Source organism: Stegodyphus dumicola, chromosome 1 (genome assembly GCF_044657685.1).
Source record: "Stegodyphus dumicola isolate Sdum_Otavi_A_Nest chromosome 1, ASM4465768v1".
Taxonomy (NCBI): domain Eukaryota; kingdom Metazoa; phylum Arthropoda; class Arachnida; order Araneae; family Eresidae; genus Stegodyphus; species Stegodyphus dumicola.
In genome coordinates this window covers 134,539,535-134,545,534 of record NC_140768.1, presented here as the reverse complement: position 1 = coordinate 134,545,534, position 6,000 = coordinate 134,539,535, and positions in this window count along the sequence as shown.

Here is a 6,000-nt window from a genome sequence, read left to right as displayed (position 1 = left end):
TAATGTCATTGAAGGATTTCAATTAACCGAAAACAATTACGATTCGTGTTTAGAACTTTTAAAAGAACGCTTTGGAAAACCAGAGAAAATTATAAAATCACATATGAATAATCTTTTGGACATAGAACCAGTTAAAAATTCTTCTAACTTAAATGCACTAAGAAGATTACACGACGCTTGTGAAATAAACATTCGAAGCTTAAGTAATTTAGGAGTAACTTCAGGTTCGTACGGACACTTGTTAAATCCGATATTATTGAAATTATTGCCTCATGATTTGAATATCACCGAAAGCGTGATCCAAAAGAGGAATCTGATGTTACAGGTTTAATTGCTTTTTTGAAAAACGAAATTAAATGCCGCGAACAAACGTACGCAGTTAACAAACCGGAACCGAAATTCGTTCCATTGAGCGGAAAGAATTAACACTTCGACAAACACAAAAGTAATTATAAATACACAAAAAATAAGTTTAACTCTAAAGTTAACACCTCGTCAGCGGCAGAATTATTAGCTCCTGTAAAAGAAGAAAACTGTATTTTTTGCAAAAATAACACACATAATAGTGAAAAGTGTGATATGAGTGTAAATGAAAAACGAAATATACTGCGATTACAAGCTCGATGCTATGTTTGTCTTGCTCAAGGTCATCGATTTTCTGATTGTTCTGAGAAAAAGTTGTGTATACTGCCACAAAAAACATAATGCAACCCTTTGTTACAAAAATGAGAAAAAACCCGAAGCGTCGCGCAATCAAAAGGTGTAGAAAATTCGGCGTGCAATCACATTAGCATCGGTAGGAATAAAATATTTTTACAAACGGCGACAGTAGAATTTAAAAGTAGATCACGCAATAAATTAGTTCGTTGTTTATTTGACAGCGCTAGTCAACGCTCGTATATTCAGAAACGTCCGTCTAAACAACTGGGATTAAAAGTCGTGGGAAGGGAAGAAATAATGATTCATACTTTCGGATCTCAAGTACCTACCAAACAGAACTGTGCGCGAGTAGAAGTAAAAATAAAAAACATTTTCGATAACGAGGAATTAATTATTCAGGTTTTAGAGACTGATGAAATATCGAATGCTGAGCTAGACTATCCTCCGCAAAATATTAAGGAGTTGTTCAAAGATAGGGGACTAATTTTGGCGGATGTTAATCACGAATCTTTAAATAACAACAACGTATCTTTACACATTGGAGCTGATAATTATTGGAAATTAGTAAAAGACAAAATTGAACGTTTGAACTCATCATTAGTTACAATGGAAACCAAAATGGGTTGGATTTTAATGGGAAAACTATTTGATCGTATTGAAGATGGGGAAAATGAAACTAATGCCGTCGCAGTGACTTCTTTATTAATTCACACATCGAAGATTGAAAATTTGTGGAAATTAGATTTATTGGGAATTCAAGACCCTGTTGAAACAAAATGTAGAAAGGAAATGGAACTTGCCGCATTGAATCATTTTAATAAAACTGTTACTTTTAAAGAGGGAAGATATGAGGTTCAGTTTCCTTGGGTAACAGAAAAGGACTGTTTAAGTCAAAATTTGGATATTGCTAGACAACGTTTAAACAGTACGACACACCGGTTGATACAAAAGGGCAAATTCGAGGATGGTTTAATCCTAGTATCCGGTGCACACGGGATTTGACTACTTTTGGCGACTTTATGATGAGCAGTAAAAACGGGACATATACGATGAGTAGTTAACGGGTCATTCAAAGAAAATATGTAGTTAAACATAGTATATAATATATATGCTATGTGTGTATAATATATATATAGACGTTCTTTGGATCATTTGATCATTTTTGGTGTTGGCGATAATTTTCAAAGTCGCGCCAAGGCTGCACCGTATACTAGGATTTTACCTCGAGGATTACGAAAATGTTTTCACAGATTGGTTAAATGAAGGAAGTATAGAGGAAGTTCCTGAACACGAAATGAATAATCAGTGTTACTATTTACCACATAAAGGGGTATTCAAAGAAACTTCGACCACAAAGTTGCGACCGGTTTTTGATGCTTCATGTAAAGATAAAAATTCGCGCTCACTAGAAAAGGGTCCAAATTTGCTGGAGCAAATTATTCCTATAATTTTAAGATTTCGCAAGAATAGAATAGAAGTTATTTCAGACATAAGAAAGGCTTCTTTGCAAATGTCAGTGAATAAGAGTGATCGAGATTTCTTACGAATTTTATGGTGGAAAGACTTTGACAAGAAGGAACTTAGAGTTTTTAGACATAAACGCGTTGTTTTTGGATTGAATTGCAGTCCCTTTTTATTGGCTGCTGTGTTAAGCCATCACATTGATCTAAATTCATCTAAATATCCTGAAACAGCGGAAAATTTAAAAGAATCATTCTACGTAGATAATTGCATTACATCTGTTCCTGATGAAGAGACACTTACGCGATTCATCGAGGAATCGAAACAGATATTAGATTCTGCGTCATTCGATTTGAGAGGGTGGGAGCACACTTCTCTTTTGAAATCTGAAGACAGTATAGAACCTACTCCTGTATTGGGAATTTTGTGGGATAAGGAAGATGATAGCCTTTTCTGTGAGGTGAAGACTGATGCTTACAAACCAGTGAATTAAGACACAATAACACGCCGAATAAATACTAATTCAGAAGTCAAACAACAAAAATCAGCGTTATACCTACAAAATTTTCACAGGACTAGTTTCGATGGTTTTACCGAACCATCATCTTCAGCTGCAAAACCGCAACCATTTGCGGTTTTGCAGCTGAAGATGATGGTTCGGTAAAACCATCGAAACTAGTCCTGTGAAAATTTTGTAGGTATAACGCTGATTTTTGTTGTTTGACTTCTGAATTAGTAAACCAGTGAATCTTACTAGAAGAAATATATTGTCTGCGGTACATCGCATTTTCGACCCCATGGGTTTTCTCTGCCCTATAACACTAACACCTAAACTACTCATACAAAAGACATGGTTGTTAAAAATTGGTTGGGATACAAATATACCCGAAGACTTAGGAAAAGAGTTCTATTCGTGGATTGATGATTTGTCACTTTTATCCAGTATTAGAATTCCAAGGGCTTTATATATAAATGGAAATGAAAGTCTTAGTCTTCATACGTTCTGTGACGCAAGTAAACAAGCCTATGGATGTGTGATTTATTTAAGAAAAGAAACAAGTGAAAATGTATCGGTGTATTTTCTTCTCGCTAAAAGCAGAGTGGGTCCATTAAGAAAAATGACCATAAATCGTCTAGAATTATTATCCTGCTGTATAGGAGTCAGACTTGCAGCTCTTGCTTTACAAACACTGAAATTAGACAACGTTCCAAGGAACTATTGGACAGATTCGAGTACTGCTCTTTCTTGGATCCAAAGAGATGACCATTGGGCGCTATTTGTCGCAAATAGAGTAAAAGAGATACGAAAATTGTCATCGGAATCTGAATGGCGTCACATTCCAGGAAATTCGAATCCAGCAGATATACCATTACGAGGGTGTTCGATTAAGAGTTTTGTGAAATCTCGCTGATGGCAAGGGCCAGAATGGCTTATGAAGAACGAGAAAGAGTGGCCAACTAGTGAAGTGATTACTAACGAAGAAGAAATTATGAAAGAAGAGCGAAAGAACATTATTTCGACTTTGGCTAATATCACCGCTGAAAAATGGTATCTGATTTACTTTTCAAGTTACTTTAAAATTGTGAGAATGATTTCTTGGATTCTAAGATTCATAAATAATTGTAGACATGAAGGAAGAAATTATGGCAAAACCCTGAGTGTTGAAGAATTGGACATTGCTGAGAAGAAATTAGTGAAGATCGTTCAACAAGAAGCATTCTCTAGTGAAGAACAGTTGAAGGGACATTTTACTTTCAGAGATGAAGAAGGGATTATAAGATTGAAAACGAAGATTTTGAGAAGACATGATGATGAAAACTTCCGGTGCCCCATTGTACTTCCAGCCAAACATAAATTAGTAGAAAGAATGATACAAGACTACCATTTACAACTTTTACATGCTGGTACTCAAGTTCTTTTGACCAATATTCGTCAAAAATTTTGGATAATAAAAGGAAGAAAAACAGTACAAGGAGTCATATCGAAGTGCGTTCGGTGCAAGCGACACTCGGCGAAAGCTCTTGATACAGTGCCTTGTCCTCTCCCAGAAAATCGAGTCAGAGATGCTTATGCATTTGAGGTGACAGGTGTTGATGTAGCAGGACCACTTTATTTAAAAGAAAATAGAAAAGCTTGGATCTTGCTTTTTACTTGTGGAGTTTATCGTGCAGTTCATTTAGAATTAATTGAAAGCTTATCGACTAATGGATTTTTCCTCGGATTTAGAAGATTCATAGCACGAAGAGGACGGCCTAGAGTAGTATATAGCGATAATGGCACAAATTTTGTGGGGGCAAGGAATTTGTTCCGATCTGTTGACTGGAACCAAATTATCAGAAGTTCTTCGATAATGAAAATTCAGTGGAAGTTAAATCCACCAACCGCAGCATGGTGGGGCGGCTGGTGGGAGAGACTGGTTCAGATGATCAAGAAATTATTGAGAAGAGTTCCTGGGAAAAGCATTACTTTCATATGAAAAAATGTTAACTATCCTATGTGATGCAGAAGCAAATATCAACTCCAGACCGTTAACATACGAGTCAGAAGATTCCACCGATTTATGTGCACTCACTCCATCTATGTTTATTCAGGATGTGCGAACTGAAGGTGTTCTGGATCTGGACAGTTTGGATAAAATCAACTTATCGAAAAGATGGCGACACCACCAAAAGTTACGTGTGGAATTTCGTAAAAGATTTAGAGATGAATATCTTGGTATGTTAGTACATCGACCAAAGACTGTGCATTCGCGAACCATCAAGAAAGGTGATTTAGTGTTTGTAGAGGACGATAAAAGGAAAAGAACAGACTGGTCTATGGGTCGTGTGATCGAAACATACCCAGGAAAAGACAACAACATCAGAGTGGTGAAAGTAAAAACATCTAGTGGTGAACTGTTAAGACCAGTTCAAAGAGTATTTCCAATGAAGATAGACAATAAAGAATCTATCTTCAAGCTTAAAACTACTGAATCATCCAAATCTTCGAGAAATACTGGTAAAATGAATGATTTAGTAATTGATACCAAAAACTGTGAACTTGAAAATTCTGAAAAAAACATTCAGTTTAGTAGATATGGCAGAAAAATTGTGAAACCAAAGAACTTGATTTATTTAGTTTAATTTTGTTTTCATTACCACTATTATTTGTTTTCTTTGTTCCTTTCTTTGAATTTAAATTTTGTATACAATTTGATTTTCCAGTTTAGCGAATTAATCTATAACGTTGCGCGCCTCCAACTTGCACGCAACCAAGAGGTGACTGTGAAAACTTGTATAAAAGATAGAGCCTTGTGAAGGGTTTAAGTCCCTTTTTATTCAACGTAATAAATTACAATTGCGTGCTCTTGACGCTCACAGACTGTGCCAACTTGGCAGTCAAATAAAAATAATAACCTGAAAAGAAAGTAAAGACAAGATTCTAACTACGAGGCTCTCTAAAATAACTAACTCACCGCGTTTTACAATACCGCTGCTAATTCAGCAGACTTGAAGCTCATTGGAACGATTACCACTACTTCCCGCCAAGCACATAGGCCGCAACGCGGGGTTCTTCAATTCTCGCTAACTACCTCCGCGCTCGCTAAGTAAGAATATCACACACCGAACTTGTTTCCTTCTATTTAAATCATAATACTTCCGCTGATAATTTGAATCCTTGCGCGTTCTACTAAAATTTACATATTCTGGCATTGGCAGTTCCAGGGGAAAGTAAGGCTTGACAGGAAAGATAGTTTAAACTTAAAATAAATGTTAGTTAAAATAAATATAAACCCTACATTTGCCGCTGCCAGAATTTGGAAAACTTGGAAGCAGGTCCTACAAACGACCTGTTGTAAGTTTATCTAATTCTGAACTAACTGGCGAGAACCTCGTTTA